Below are 16,947 nucleotides of genomic sequence, written 5' to 3'. Positions count from 1 at the left end.
AGACCAGAAAATAACTCTGTTTTTTCTAATTTACAAGTCGTGGGAAATAGGTTTTGTGACATGCCTGAATGGCAGATAAACTGGCCAGGGTGGACAGAGACCTAAAGCAAGTTCCTTTTTGCCAAGAACGTTCAGTGATCTCAGATTTTCTGATTTTCTGGTTGAACCCTCTCTCTCTCAGGCCAGGTGCAGTATCCATACAGGCTGCCCAGAAGCAGAATTCAGCCATCCTTGCTGCCATCCATGTGCAGTTTACCAATGGAGCACACAGTTATTGCATCTCCCTGACATCAGTGGGTGTCTTCAGATGAAAAGAATTTCATATATGCAGAGTATTTCTGTACTTTGAAAACTACTGCCTAGCATCTGGGGTCTTTGAACAGAAAAACACTTTGAAAGCCTTGTGAACTGAAAGCACCATATGTGATTTGATAATGCAGATTCTTTCCAACTGAATGTGTGTGCAAGCAGAGTCTTGCAGGAAGTGTGCTCTACTCCAGGCTTCAAACAGAGATACCATTCCCATACAGTCTCAAAGCAGTTCACTAAAGTGTTCCTGCAAATGATGTTTTCCGCAGCATTCAAGGTGTAGGGATGTGTTTTGTAGGTGAGTAGCAGCACTGTGGGCAAGAACAAGTTGGGAAGAAGAAAATGCCATGAAGAAAAAGTTCTGGTTTTCTTCGTGCTGTGACATTTTTGTTTCTTTTGTTGATTTTTTTTTTGTTGTTTTTACTTTTTAAATCACCTAAGAACTGTATTTCTTACACTGATTTTTAAGTTTCACAGTGGTCTGAAGAGCACACTCCATGTGCTTTCTCCAGTGGAGAACATGAATTTCCCCACTGTGTTCCCTCACCTAAATAAAATTATCTGTTACAAAGGATCAGGAGGAGGTTGCAAATCCCTCATGAAAGAGAACACACAAAAGGCATCCTTTTCCCTCATGAGAAGGTGGGACTGTGACAAGAGGGAGGACAGGCACCAAGAGGTAGTGTCCTCATTTGAAAGGGAGGAGAAAAGGCTTAAAATAGGAACACCGGTAAGTAACAAATAAGTGATTATAAGGGATATTAAAAAAAGCTATCTGATATTAAAATCTTCAGAACTTTTCCAGGGAAACTAAGGATATTAGAGTTAATGGAATAACTTTGAATCTTGGAATCATAGAATCGTTTAGGTTGGACAAGAGCTCTCAGACATTGAGTCCAATCATTACACCAACACTTCTCCAACACTTCCACCCACACCTCCACATGGAGACCAGGATCTTCTATCACAGTAGCCCTACAGCATGACACTGAGGTCAGGGGAAGACCCTGCAAGTCTGATGGGATTACACAGTTGTACCTACTTCTGTGAAATTTGACTGGCCTTAACATTTGTGACTGTTTAAAAGCAAGCAAGCAAGAATCAAAGAGAAATTTGTGGAGTTTTTGGCTGAGTGGTGGCTTTTAGTTTTAATTCCCCAGCTACATTCCAGTATGGGCAACTGTATTTTGTCTGTCTAAGTTCTCTCTGTAGGTCTCAGTTCCTGTTTTGCTAAGCTGTAGAGTAATCCTGTCATGGCTGAAGGGTTGCTGGGCTTTTTCTTCTGCAGGCCACACAGCATTTGTGGGTGAAGCAATTTCTGTGTGTCTGTGCTGAAGTGGGTGATTATCTAACCCTACAAAAATACATGTGTGTTGTGTATCTGTTTATATAAAATCTGTACAAAGATCATACAGATGTATCTACATGTAAAATAGGATATTGTTTTTAATAATTCCTTGTCAAGGGTCTTGGACTCTCTGAAGCAACTAGTCCTATAAATGTATGTGATTGGTGTGGAACAGCAAGCAATTTAACAATTTTCTGAAAGCACAGGACTGTTTTTCAAGGATGAAATTCTTTCCTGAAGTAAACCAAAACATGGTTTTACAGTGGAAGGCTTCCACCAACAGGATCATGCTGCTCTCAGTATTAATAGCACTTACCTGGTTTTTATGCTTAGGTTGCTATTACCTATTTTCTCTACACCTGCTAAAAAAACAGAGGAAAAGAATCAGCAATCCACGAATTGAATCTGTAGCCCAAAGGGTGTGAAAAAGAAACCAGATCTGTGGCAGAGAGCTTATTTAATTCATCAGTTATGATAATGTTTGGAAGCATGGCTAGAGAGGCACTTGTGAGAGTCGGCCACGAGAACAGTTCTTCCAGGTGCTCAATACACATCATACTTCAGTTTTTTTGAAAGACTATCTCCTTATTCTCTTGCAGGAAATAGGAATTGATCCCAGTGTTTTGAGCACAGGAGAAGTGACCCTCATAAAAGAAAATACTGAAAGCCCTACCTAGCTCCAGGATATTTTAAGGGCCAGACTTGGCTAATGAAACAGCTTTCTTAGCTTGCTTAAAGGGGAATCTTGGCAGTGCACTAGCAACTAGTCAATTCACTTGGCCAGGTAAAGGAGAGGAAGTTAATTTTGGGGCACGGGAAGTCTTTCTTCTAATCGAAAAAATAGAAGGAAACCGGAGCGGTGTCTTGCCGTGTCGCATCGGCTGCGGCACCGCCCGCGCTCCGACACCGGGGGGCGGCAGCGCCCGCACCTGCGGCAGCGCCAGCCCAGGGTCGCGGGGGATCGAATTTTGGGATGACCTGTGGGTCCTGGAGCTGGCTTTGCTCTAATCCCACCCCTCCGAGCAGATGCAAAGGAAACATAAGATTTGAGATGTCGTTACTTTGATTTGATTCTGGCCGCTAGTCCTGTTGAATTTCCTGGGAAATTCAAACGCGTGAGGAAACAGAGAGAGATTTAGTTTAGGGATGATTTTATGGGTTGCTGTTTTTTAACTTTAACCAGGTTTTCACGTGATACCAATGGACTACATAAGGTGTGTAGCATTCCCCATGTTTTCTTGCCCAGTGGAATAAAGCCTAGGTGACACAAAGAAGAGGAAGGAGGATGTGTGATCCTGACACATTGTAGTGCCTGGGCTGTGTAATAAACTGGTTTAAATTTTACTTTAGCATCAGTTTCTGCCAATATTCTGCATTTCTCTAGCTTATCTGTTTTTAAGAAAAATCCAATGAGCTTTATAGTCTTTGAGATAATCCCAGTGTGGCGTGCACCTTAATTTGAAAATCCCATGTCACTTTTTAGTGACAATACAGTTGGAAATGCATGTAGGGGGTGGAGCAGGAGAGACTGGTGGTAACATGATTTTCATTATTTTTATAGAAATGTAGGCAAAGCATGCCTGGTGTGTATACTGCAGATGGAAATAGTGTTATTAAACCAGGCTCTTATCTCACTTTTATTTTTCTGTTAATTTTATAGAAGCCAGTAAAACTTAAGCTCTGCAAATTTTCTTTTTATGTTGGTTGAATATGTGAAAATCATTTTCTTACTTTTCAAAGCCAGCAGGTCTAGAGTTTGGCCTGAATATTTTGGCATCACACTTTGGCCCATGCTTGGGCCCCTCTGCCAGATCTGGCTATCCCAGGATTGATTCTTTCCCAGTTAAAGGCTGCTGGTGATGCACAGTATGTGACATGAATGAATTTCTGTCCTGAGTAGACTGAGGCATCTCAGTGCTCTTTCAGATAGAGCAAACCCTCAGAACAGAGGCAGAAACATAACCCAAGATACTACCCCTGCTTTCCCATGGGAGAACAGGTAGTACATTATATTCTGTGCTTGCATTTGGCATTGCAGACTCTCTTAATGTAAAAGTGAAGGGAAAATAAAGAAGGATCTACAAGTATCAGAACAAATGATATGCTCGTACCTCAGTGGGAGGTTATCTGCTCCCTCCTTGCTTCTGCTGATATGAAATCCTGAAGTGCAATAAAACATTTTAGGAGTCTCATGAAACACAAGACCATAAGGCACTTAACTGAACTGAATCTTGTCTTGCTGACTTTAATATACTGAATGCCAATTGAAGCAAAATTTGGCCCGGTATTAATCTTGCCACTGGCTACATACCTCACAAGTTTTGAGTGGATGTTTTTTACCCCTTTCCTTCCAGCCTTCCCACCATTTTGCCTTCTGACCTGTACAGCTGTGCTGCTGGTATCCTTTCTATTTCTGGAAATGACCCATGCAGTTAGGTCAGTTTGTTTTAGCCTTGCTCCTTGTTGCTGGAGTAGAATAGCACATTTCCCCTAACTGCATGAAAGCCAGGGTAGACAATCTTGATAAATATGATTAATGGGCCTCTCTGCTTTACTCTGCAGCTGAAGGCTTCCTGAGATTCTGTGTCAGCTGGGATACAGCTCCCCAAACCAACCTTTACAAAAAAAAGTATGTCTCATGTTCAATTATGTTGTTAAAGACATTTTTATTCCCAGATTTTGCTGTAGGAAAGTCTTTGCAATTGAAATATGGTAATAAGAGTCTGATGTGGTAGTTTTGGAAGAAAAGTGGTTCATAAATATGGGTGAGTTTGGATGTCTTCCCTTTGTCCTGATACCTAGAAGTCTGTTGGTTATGTTTCCTGAGACTGAAGTTAACTCTGGAGTTAGTGAGGTGTTCAATTCCTTGCCCTGGTCAGCAGGACAGGAACTATTATAGGAGGTAGGAGCAAGTGATGGGAGCTTTGAGTCAGTTCTAACTTGTCTGTATGTGGGATATATTTGTAAGTTACTGTTATGTTGATCTCCAGTAATGTAAATCTCCAGTAGACTTTGACAGAAAATACTTTCCTGTTGTCCTGTTGTCTTTTTTGTCAAAAGGCAAAACAAATTAGTATCATATTATCTCAATGAAAAATGTTATCTAGAGACTCCAGTAGTTGCACAACTGCTCCTTCAAAACGGAATTAAAGAACATAGGGGAAAAATCCCCACATTGATGTGAGTGATAATAAAATGTGTGATTGGTATCAAGAACCATTGAACTTGCACCCCTCTATTAGTTACCAAGCACTCAAATTTGTGAGGGTATCCTGAGAGCTGTTCTTACAATTCAGAGGCCAGACTTGTGCCCTGCATGTGGGAATTGCTGGCTGCAGCACAGGCTGAATCCATCCAGCTTTCCTGGTGACTGCTCTGCCATTGTAATTGCACAGCAGCATTCTCAATAATTGAGTGCAAGTCTTAATAGCAAATAATCCTCTTGAAGTCGCTCCCTCTCCACTGCAATCAGAGGAGAGCTTTGTTAAGGCATTAACTAACAAATTAGCTCCTAAATACTGGTAATAACCTATTTCCCAAAGATTGCTTTTTAATTATAGCCTAAGCTGTGTGATTCCTGAAATCACTTCTTTGGCAAACCAGTGTTTGTGATCATTTCCAACCACGGTAAGTAATTGGCAAAAAAAGTAGTTTTTAAGTCTTTTCTGGTATCTGAACACACTTTGCTTCTATATTCCTGCCTGCAGAAATAATTTATCAGTGTTTCTTTCCATTGTTACTAGTATTTTAATTTAAATGTATTAGGATGTGCTGTGAAATTGTTGTTTTAGTTTTACTTCCATGAACAATATATGGCTTCATTAGATTTTTAGATAGCATAGATATTTTCCACTCAATTGTTACAAGAAACTTTTCCTATGAGGGAGAAGGAATTAACCACTTTATTTTTATATGTATTTGTTATTGCAAACTATTTATTTTGCTAATCTGTGTCACAGCAACCAATTAGAGAACTAAATTATGTTCAGCTTTTGGCAAGAGGGGGTATTTTTTTGTATATTCATTACTTTTCCTCCCCAGATTTCAATAAAGGCTGCACATCTTCCAATATATCATTCTGCTTCCCTTCAAACCTGACTTTTTTATAACGGAGCACAGCCATCAAAATTGGCAAGTGTTAAGCTTGATAATTAGTTCAATATAGTGACCAATTCTGTGAATTACAAGTTCAAAGCAACACATGGACGTGGATGAAATCAGATTTTGGCATTTCTCACTTAGATTGTTTCAGGACACTGCTGGAGCTTCTTTGATCTGTAAATAACAACTGTAGTTCAGTGCCTTACTTAAAATACATCAAACGCATTCATGACTTTTGCTTTTACATGTAGACTTGACTTCTAGTTACAGTTTTGAATCAGACTAATAAAGCTACTCATGTTTTGAGCTTTAGAGAAAGCTACCAAAGAAAGCTCTTTTCATTCTTGTTTTAAGAGAAGCAGCAAACACTTCTCTGGTGTGATGTGCACCCCAGACCACACCAGCAGATGCTTTACCAAGTCAAAAGTGACCATCTCCTGTAGTGCAGATCCTCTGCAACCTGTTAGCCATGGGTGTCTTCCTTTCTTCTTTCAGCAGTATAAAACAAGTGAACCAAGGGTTTATTTTCACTGAACTCTGTGGCAATCTCCTTTCCCTGCTGTAGCTTGCACAGACCAGCCTTTTTCCTGGTTCTGAACTTTTTGTCGGTTTGAACTCTGCTGTGCCAGCCAGCAGACAGTAGCTGGAGATGACCAGACACGCTGTATTTGTTACTTCTTAAAGATACACAGGTGCTGACCCAGTTCAGTAAGCCATTGCCTTTCAATAGTTAGTTAACTGCACTACCTCTGGGCTCATCAGTTGGTTATAAAAGAGCTGTATGATTTCTTGGTAGCAAAGGAATGTGGGGAATTATACCTTCTTGGTGTTTTACCATCAGCTTTCCAGCTGGGTAACTCCATTGCTTCTAATTTAACTTTAAATTAAGTTTTTGGCATAGAAAAGTTCAGCATCCAGCAGCGGTGCAATGGGGTTTTTCTACTCCATGGTTAGTGTAAATACCCAAGTTCTATACAAACACTTAGAGTAGTTTTCATAGGGCTTTGGGGTTTACTGAGATAGAAACTCCTTGTTCTCTACAACCCTTAATATGCAACATCCCTGTCCCTTTTCTGGTTATAATCCCTTGATATCTCATGATTGGATCTTTTATTTCTGTGGGTGGCAGATGATAAGACCTGAGCATGACAGGATCAGATCCATGTTCTGTCCAGTATCTTGTCTCTCCTTGGGACCAGATGTGGGATCCTCAAGGAAGTCAGGATGTAGGAAAGGTGCCCTGCTGTCTTTCAGGCTCACAGCTGGCAGCTGTTACAAGACAAGCATTCAACCTCCCTTCTGTGAGTCCTTGTTTTTACCAGCAACCTGACAAAAATGACTGTAGCAATAGGTACTACAAGTCCTGAACTTTCACATTAACCCTTTTAAATGGATGCAGCTGGCTCAGTTTTCTTACACTGATGGTTGATATTTTGAGGGGGAGGCAGCTTATATTTATTGTATGGGAAAACAAATTATCCTTCCTACTTATTCTCCATCCATCTTTCCTTTCAAGACTCTGCTCCAAAACACCCTTTTGGTTGCTTCTAGTATTTGTATCCAAACTGCATCCCACAAGATTACATTTTATGCGTTTTTTGGTTATTCTATTTTTGCAATGTATTTACCTTTTTAGTCCTCTGATATATATGTGCATTTTCTGAGTGCTTACACTCCATCCTAAAGTAACGAGTAGGAATTTCATTTTGGATTCATAGCTGTCACCAGTGCTCTCTTACTGTTTTGTCACTTTGGTTGCAAGTCTAGATATGTGTTTAATTTGTTAATTTTGAGTTTTAGATCATTGAGAGATGCTTATTCTGAATATTTAGTGGTACTAGCTGTTATTTGCAGAACATGGAGTTTCTGAAAGAATGCAATTAGTAACTAAGCCCAGGAATTTCTGAGGCAGGTCAGGCACTTCTGGCCTCAACTGTCATTGACTGGAAGAAGAATAAAGCTCATGGTGCCTCTGCAAATCACTGAAGCATTCCCTTCCCTGATGTTATGATACAGGTCATATGCTCTGTTGAGAGACAATATGAATGTGCCTGGTGGATAAATGTTCTCTGGCTAAACTTGGATGTTACTGCTTCTTCTCACCGTGCCTTTTATGATCCACATCTCTCAGACTGATGTGAATACGTAAAATATGAACTGCTTTGAAAAAACAGAAGTGTGTATACATCTAACAACCATGGAAAGAATGTCTGAGAGGTGAACTGGATGCTATGGTGAAGTTTCAAACACCACCCAGCGAAAGAGCCTTGATGTGTTTGTTTTCATTCCTATTTCATGATTGTCAGTGCTTGATTCAGAATTTTAGGAGAGTGTTTAAAGAAGGCAGTGTGGTTTTGTGATTTAAGGGGCTGGTGAACTGCCATGGCCTCTGTGCATGGTGACTGAAGGGAAACTCACCTTGCCTAGATAGTCCAGATGCCTGTGAGAGAAAACAAATGAGGGAAAACAACAGCAGTGTAAGCAAGGAAGACACAGTTAAAAATAAATCCTGTGGGTTGGCACACCGTGGGGAGAGTTCTGCCCAAGATCCTGCTGGGCTGTGCCATGTTCAGAGGGGCAAAAGGCAAGATGCAAAAGATCTTTAGTTCTTTGTTTCACTCTAATACCTGAGTCAATATGTTGCACAGATCCACAGGTCAGGTGAATATAAACTGTGCTGTTGGAATTTATCCGGCCAGTAACTTAACCTCTGACTCACCCTGGCCATGGTACAGCATTACAAATGTCATCTTCAAGGAAGGATGAACAAATTTCTTAAGCCATTGGGCACAAACAAAACCTTCAAACTCAGTCAAGAATACCTCCTTGTTCCACTGCTCCGTCACCCCTCATGCCCTGGAATGTATTTATTGCGGCTAACGCTAGGAAAATTCAATCTGTCCATTTGTGCTCAGGGTGAATCAAGGTGCCTTTCCTTGTTTTGTCCAGCTCATGTTTAGTTCTGTGTCCTTTAAAAAATTTCCAGACCACCAAGTGTGATGAATCTGAGCTTAAGCATATGAATATCTGTGGTTTGACAAACGAACCTCTTTTGTTAATATAGGTCAGCAGAAGGGAACATAAAGAAGGGAATGCAAAAACATGGTTTTCTTGACAGACCCAGCACTTTAGGAATTAACTAATCCAGGCCACAGGAATCCCATGCATTACTAAGGGACCTGAAAAGAATGTGTCCTCTCACCTGTGATTTTATTTTACCTTAGAGCTCTCCCAAAAACACCAGCCATGCAGAGATCCCACTAACAGTGGGGAAGGAGCTTGGTACTTCCAGAAACAAATAAGGCATTAATATATGAGTTGGAAATGGATCTTGTGTGTGTAAGAGAATTCCTATTGCTGACTTTCCTTTCTCTGGATTTCCCCCTGTTTTTAATTTAAAAAGGGAGCAGACCTGAGTAATAATGTTAGGAAGAAGCCAACTCAAGGATCCAGTATGAATTTTATCCTGCATCTGGAAGAGCCTGCATGGGTTATAGGGATATGGACAATGAAATAGGGATATGGTCTGCTTGCTGAGGTTTGATCTCTCAGTCTCCTTGGAAATTATGATCTTCAAGTAAGATGGCCTAGAATGACTTAAAGTGTTTATTTTCCCAAGGCCTGTGAATTGCCAACACGAGGAGTACTTTTCCTGTAAAAAATACTGTGTATTTAAAGAGAATTCCTTCTTTTTGAGGAGAAATGTGACCTTGATTAAATTATTTCTATTTTTAATCAACTCTAAGGTTTCTGGAACTTCTAAAGTTCTCAGCAGCTGTTTCTCAGATGTTTGCTGGCCTATTGGCCTCACAGATTTCCCCGTCTCCTTGGGAGGACTGAGGACTCTGAACATCCTAAGCAGCCAGAGATAACATTTTGTGGCCAAGAAAGACTAAGTGGTGCCCTGAGCTCGGGAAAGTGCTCTGTAGATGGTCTCCTGAGCTTCCCCACAGAGGTTGTGTGTTAGAGAACCCTGTTAAAGAGCACTTCAGCTTTAGTAGTTGTACACTGATCCCCAAACACTGGATCTTCATTCTCTGCCAATCTTTCTTGTGTGCATTATGTTTCTTTTGAGAGCAGAACGCAGACAGAATCTCTTAGGCTCTTGCTTTGCTCTTTAATCCATCATCACAAACCAGAAATCCTTGGGGTTTAAGCAGCTTCACCATTTATTTACACAGGTCTGCAGCGGCTTTTTGTTTTCTTTGTTGTTTCTTCTGTGGTTCCCCCCCCCCCCCCCCCGCAGTGTTTTGGATGGTTCTGTGTTCTGAAGGAAATTCTGAAAGGCTGTTGAGCTGCCTGCACGCTGCCTTCCTCTACATTCACCTTGTCATGGTGCAGTACATGACCAGCATCCTGCTCTCAAGGCCATAGTATCTTTTCTGGCCAGCAACCACACCAACAGCTTTTGAGCTCCTTCTGCAGCCGTCCCTGCAAACTGGAGTTTCCAAATTGAGTCTCTCAGCTCAGCTAAGATGCTTACAGATGTGTTTGAGGTGTTTATGTGATGTTCACAGAAGTTTTCGGGGCTCTGTCCCTACCTCTGCCTTATTTGTCTACAATCAGATGATGAGTTCAAAGGCTAAGGAGGGGGAAAAGTGGGTGATTTCATTTACCACTTCAATAGCAAAGCAGTGTAGAAATGTAGCTCTGTACAGTCAGAGACAAGATGTCAGTAAATATCCTATTGAATGGCTCGTGTTCCATTACTTACTGGTACAGCAGTGAAATAAGTAATTTTTGGAGCCAGATTACAAGCATATGGTGGTGATAGAAACCTTAGTACTGATTCATTATTATTATTCACATGGTTAACTAAAATTTTACCATCCAGACATTGTGATGGAAGGCAAAACCCGACAATGGCAGTGAAATTTGGATCAAGACCATGTTATAGTGTTAATAATTGGCAAAGGCACTGGGTTTTACTGTACTAACCAAATATTGTCATTTATCGTGTGTCAGGTACCCATTGAAAATACATGGGCTACAGTCCAAATACCTGTGGAGATTAACAAGTTGAAGTTTAGTTCAGGGCACTCCTGAACAGTCAAGTATTAAAAATGAGAAATACTTGTTGGTACAAAATGTCCTCAGGCTTCATGAGCACAGATGTCCTTTCAGGAGTTGTTGTGGGTAGTCTGCAAGTAACCAAACCATGATGCAGGTTTGAGGCACCACTTTCCTCTTGCTGGTAGATATGAGACTCTTTAATTGAAGATTTAGTTATGGAATTTTCTTTGTATGAGCAGAATTCCATAGTTTATTATAGTGAAATGCCTGAAATAGCCAAAAAAAAAAAATCAACCTATAAAGGAGGATCAGGGAGTTTAAAGCCAAGATATTAGAATTGCATGGTGTTCTGTGGGCACTGGGTTGTAATGGCTTTTACCCACTGGGAATCAGACTTGCAAATGCTGTGTGCTTGCAGAGGTGGAGTTGTTCCATTGTTGGTTTATTTACAATTAATTGTATCCATGCCAGATAACTGTGACAGGTACCTGAATGGGCTTAGAAATCTTTTTCTTAAAGGTATCTGGTACTTTGCTGCTTTTAAGCTTTATCACAGACAGTCAGGTTTTATGTAAATCTGTCAATGTTATTTCCACCATTGGTGATCTTATTTCTGACTTCAAGCACTACTATTTAATTCTGTCAAAAGTGTTTCCGTAATTAAATTTATAGTGCAGCTTAATAACAGTTCAGAGAGCATAAAGCTCCCAGTGTGGTTTAGTTCTATTTGAGAATGGATACCCAGGCTACAGTTTGGATCAGAGACAGTAAAATTGGATAGTATTTTGTGATCCTAAAGCTTTTTTCTGCTCAATAACACCTTAATATTCCATTTTACTGGGATGGAAAAGATTTTTGCACAGGCGTGTTTTGAAATATTCTAATACATTAAGAAAAATCACAGTGAAACAGAAATGTTGGCATTTCTGTGTATTAAGAGCTGTTCTGCTCTCCAAGCTCCTGTTAACTTGAGTGTGAACTGCTTGAATGAGATGTTTGTAGAGTCAGGCTGCTTCCAGGCATCTAGGTGGAAGATATCCTGGTTTCTTACTTGATGCAGCATGTTAATTATCAGGAAGTTCTTAGTACCTTGCCACTCTCCTTCTTGTACTTTTCCGTGAAAATAATCAGAAGATAAAAGAAGTTTATTGCTTAACAAAGAACTCATGAATATTCTTCTTTGACAGTGAAGAAATTGCAACCTTAGACAATCCTGTTGACCAAAAGTATTTTTCAGGTTTTAGAAACTGAAGTATCCTGAATATGGACACAGTGCAGATGCCCAGATGCCTCAGATTGAATAAATGTTCTGATCAAGGATGCAGGTGTACCTTTGGATGAAAGAACACAGCATTGAGCATTGCTCCCTTTTTAGCATGAGCTTTACCCCAATATGTCCTTTAATGCCTGTGCTTGGACTACCAGAAAACCTTTGATTACCAGTGCCTATAAAGAGCAGATGGTATCTTCTGCATCTGTTTTTATATGAGAAGGTATTGAGTATAGATTGAGAGCGTGCATATTTTAAATCAACTGTGTCTGTAAACTCCATTTCAGCGTTACCTGTGCTTTGAAGAACGAACTTCAGATATTTAATATGTCTACAGACATCCCATAAATTCTTATTCGCCCCACCTGCCTCCATGTGCTAAGTTCCTGCTGTTACAAGTAGAGCTTTGATGAATATTTAGATTGCACTGTAAAGTTCTTTCTTTCAAAGATATGGATTTTCCTCATGGAAAAAGCTTTGTTTCCGTTCAGAAACACAAGGAGAAAAGGGTTCTTATGTCCACAGTTCACCAGTGTTGCAAGTGGGGTGGGAATGAATAGTTACTCCTAGAGTTGTACAGAGCAGCAAATATGGGTTCCTATTACCCCAAAAGCTTGGTCAAAAAACCCAAATTTACTATATACTTAAAATTTTTGGTACTAAAACCATCTCTTTCCCTAGTTCTGAAATGATTGCCTTAATCATATTCTTGATGGATATTGTTCTGTGTTTGTTACACGCTTGTTAATCTTATGACCTTCCCTCCCCCCTCTCCTCCACCTTTCCAACCGTCTGTCAGAAGTCCCAGTTATGTTATAGGAACCTGGCTGGGATTTCTTTGTTTTCCCTCTCCAGGTATCAGCTATTTAGTCCGAGGTAGAGTTTTACATATGCAGCTGTCTGAAATTACAGCACCCTTTTCTGAAAGGGGATGTTTACTGCCTCAGTAATACCAGCTAGAAGTCCTGCTTTATAGAATTCCAACAGGAGCAAGGTGGAAACACTAGTAAAAGGCTGAGGTCTGAGGCTTTCATTATTGCTTTTGAGTGTCATTACTGTCCTTGTAAAGCCGCAGGCAAGCCAGTGTTCTTGGGAGAACTGTGTGCCCCTTATCTGGCCGGAAGGTTTATAGAGCTTTAGATTTATCAGCTATCATCTTCCTTGTCTTTCATCACAAATGACCTCTTTGTGGAGCTCTCTAGTAGGCAGCTGTTCTATCAGAGTTGACTTTAGAAGGTTTCCCCTAGAACTTCCTGGAGGACCTCATATGGTTTAATTTTATCTTGAAGCATTTGTGTTCCATGGGAAAATCTCTGGTATGGGTGTACATACATCCCTCTAAGAGCCAAGTTGAGGTCTTGCAACTAGTGAAGATATTTCTGTTACAATGTGAGGATCTGACTTTTTACCATTCTGGTAGAGGACTCAACAAGAAACCTGGATCCTGTACATGCTGCTTTAGGCTTCAAAGCCAAATTGGAGATCTGCAGACATGATATGAATTTTCCCTGTGTTGCTGGGGAATAAGATCTCCACAGGTGAGATGTATTCTTAGAGAAAATGCTTACACAGTTGTTCTCTCTTCAGGGAATTTATGCTTCTGAATGCAATAGTAATTGTTAACAGGAAGAGGTTGTGTTCTCAGGTGGACTTCATGTGTGTTATCTTTGCACATCTGAGCTGGCACATAATGTTTGAGTCCTTCAGCCACTGCTGTAACATGAATAATCCAGAGAAACACGATCAAAAGCAAAGCCTTACTGTTATACTGACTGTCCTCTCAGCAAAAGGTCATCTTTGAGCTGGTGACCTTCTAGTCCAATGGACAAGATGAAGGGCTACCATTTTTTCCAGATGTCAGTTCCAGAAAGATTGAGTGCTTTGCCTGAGGTTATGCTCTGAATTTCCTATGCAGTTGGGGCATTCTCCTCATTGCCACACAGTTTCAGAAATGAAAGACTATCCTGCTGCCTCACTTAGGGGTTTTTGTTGTGAACTAGCAGTCGAGCACACATGTGGCATTTTGCAAAGCACTGAGGGCTGAAACTGTCACACTGTCTGACTCTGCTAATGATCTACTCGAAACTCAGTGTATGTGTATGGGGCCTTCTCTACTGTTCACTTTTGAGCCCCAGAATAACATAGTCCTGTAGCTCAAGCTCCTGCAGCACAGCAGGCCTCAGACTACACAGGCTTGCACAGACTCTTAGGGCTATACTTGTTTCCCACAATTTTCTGCGTGTTTGTCTCTAAACGAACCATGAAATGATTCAGTGCCCGCATGTGGTTTTAATAACAAGCGTATGTGGGCAAATGAGAAAATACAGAATGTTCAACTGGAAGTTTCCAGCACATGCTATGGGTTAAAATCTAAGTAGGTTTGTAGTGCAGTGATTGTCAGAGTTGGTTAATTAATTTTGGGTTGTATGACATTTTAGATGATACTTTTCTCTCTAACCTTGTAACAACTGTTGAGTAGTGGAAGACTATACTTAATCAAGGGCAGATTTGGAGCAATAAGCTCCAGCTTGATCTTCACTGGGTTCTGATTGTTTTTCTGGGAAGTTTGTGTGATGTTGTTGATTTTTTGGCTTTTTTGTTTTGCTGCTGTTGTTGATGGTTGTTGGGGGGGGTTCAGCTTTTTGAGAGAGACAGAGAGAAAGAAAGTGCAGCAAGTAACTTTCTGATGATGTTTAGCTGAGAGTTATGTCAAGGGCTTATACATCCATATCTTGATAACTAGAACTGCTGTTGATTTGTTCTGGCTACAGGTGGTCTTTTCAGAGTCCAGAGCAATCCTTCCCTTTGCCACATATCTTCAGCTTTTCAAAATGCTTCCAAAACAACTTTGTGTCTTTCATTCTTATTTTGCTAGAGATTTTGGAAACTGGTTTTGTGTTCCCTTCTCCCTGTTCATCTCTGATGTTCCCTGTTTTCCATGCTTACTGAAGGGAGATTGGGATATCCCACTACCCTGAGATCAGCAGAAGTTTGTTGCTGTCAGATGAGAGAATCTCTCAGACTATTCTGACTTTGTGTTTTCTTTTGCTCCCAAACTTGTAGGGTTAATGTTGATTTAGATTTAACCAGCTTTTTCTAACAATCTGGCTTAAGCTTGCTAATGAAATACACAGTGAGAATTACCTTTGGCAGTCTTTGATGTCCTTGTGCAGGAAAGGGAGGAAGAGCGCTGGAAAAGCCACAGGAAGGTAAAATGATAAATAAAGACAAGTACTTGAAAATTTTCTGCAAAGGAGAAAAGAAAAATCTGTTCCTTTGCCTGTGATAAGGAGATGAAGAAGTAATGACTTAAATTGCTCTGGGGAACTATCCAACAAAGCAGCACCTGAGCTGATCATCTGTGCAGTCCATCCATCAGGAGAGGCTGCTAAAATAAGTTAGACAGACATGTTGGGAACAGGCCCTGCCCTTGGTCAATGGCCTTTGGATCTCATTTTATCCCTAAAACTGTAATTCCCTTGAAAGGCAGGTGTAGTTGTAAGAGAAGGCAAACAAGAAATGCAGGGGAGCAGAGCAATTCCTGTGACAGCAGTGCTTTGGGTGTTGTGTGGAATAAGAGATTCAAGTAAAACAGGTGGATAAAGACTATAAAATTTGTTAAACTTCATGTTTCTCCACTTGTGTTATTGGAAGAGTTGTTTTTCTGTGGAAATTTTTTTCAGTGTCTAAATGATATGTCAAGGTCACAGGGAGTGTAGAGGTACCTGAACTTGGTGCATAGGTGTGTGTATAAGCTGTGTTGGGCTGCACTGGCTTCTTCTCACTGTCACTTTGGGCACCAAACTTGCTTGCAAAGAGGAGTTATGTGAGCATAGATCTGCTGGCAGCTCTGCTCAGTGTAGAAATCTGAAATGACAGCAAGGAAACAGCAGTAAAATTTGCTATAAATCCTGCCACCTTTACGTAACTGACTGACAGAAAACTTACAAAAAGTATTTTTGGCCCAGAATTTTGAAACCAGCTGTTTGTCATCCAGGCATATAAGCTGGAGAGGGCCAAGTGGTGTGTGTTTTAGGGTACAGAATGTTTCAGGAGGACATTGAAGCTGAGGGAAGGGCAGTTCCCCATGGCTGTTCTTGCTTTCTGCCTCACTGTGGAAGTGGAACCAACCCCAAGGCAGTTTATGGGACTCCTCACAAAGCAAGGGCTGTAGCATCGAGGCAAATATTTGCATGTTCTAGAGGGGAAATACACTTCTCTGAGGCACAAACATCCCAAGGTGCTGTAGATAACACCTGTATGCAGTTATTTTATCTCTGGGCTCATCGGGCCTTAGGAGCAGAGCCATATCTTAAAGGAGCTGTCACAGCAATCCTTGTTTGCCTCCAAGGTGTCTCCTGAAGTGCTCCTGAAGGTAATTAATCACCTAATAAAATACACTCTTTGACAGGAGGTGGAATTTGGAAATTAATTTGCACCCCTTAAATGAGGCTTCTAAAACTATAATTATCACGAAAAAAAGACATGAGCTGTGTCAGGTGTGTAAATGATTTATTTATCAGGAATAAACTGTCACCAAAGTGGCACTTGGCTTGCAGCATTTCTTTAAGGAGAATTAAGCAATGACTTTTGCCTTCATTCCCATATTTGCAGGTCCTGGGGCAAATCTTCAGTTGTTTGTGAAGTGTTTGGTACAAAAGTGACTTGCAACAATATTATAGCTGCTTTTCCAGTGTTCTTTCTTTAATGTGTGATCACTTCTTGCTGCCCCATCATTCCCTGCTTGATGCCTTATTCTCTCAAGAGCCTCTGGCCTCTCCAGAGGACACCCCAGACCTTCTGCAGCCCAGCTGGCCATTTGGATTTCTCATTACCTCTCCAAATGGTGGATTTTGTGAACTGGGTATTGGTAGCATCAGGAAATAGAAAGGGGAGGAAGTTTTAA

General features: G+C 40.7%; 1 protein-coding gene across 3 annotated transcripts in view; it reads left to right on the top strand.

Moving 5' to 3' along the window:
- SLC25A26 (solute carrier family 25 member 26) overlaps positions 1-16,947 on the top strand; it is a 96,779-nt gene that overhangs the window by 27,292 nt on the left and 52,540 nt on the right. The gene's annotated exons all lie outside the window — the stretch shown is intronic.

Source organism: Chiroxiphia lanceolata, chromosome 11 (assembly GCF_009829145.1).
Source record: "Chiroxiphia lanceolata isolate bChiLan1 chromosome 11, bChiLan1.pri, whole genome shotgun sequence".
Lineage (NCBI taxonomy): Eukaryota > Metazoa > Chordata > Aves > Passeriformes > Pipridae > Chiroxiphia > Chiroxiphia lanceolata.
This window is presented reverse-complemented; position numbering and strand designations above follow the sequence as displayed.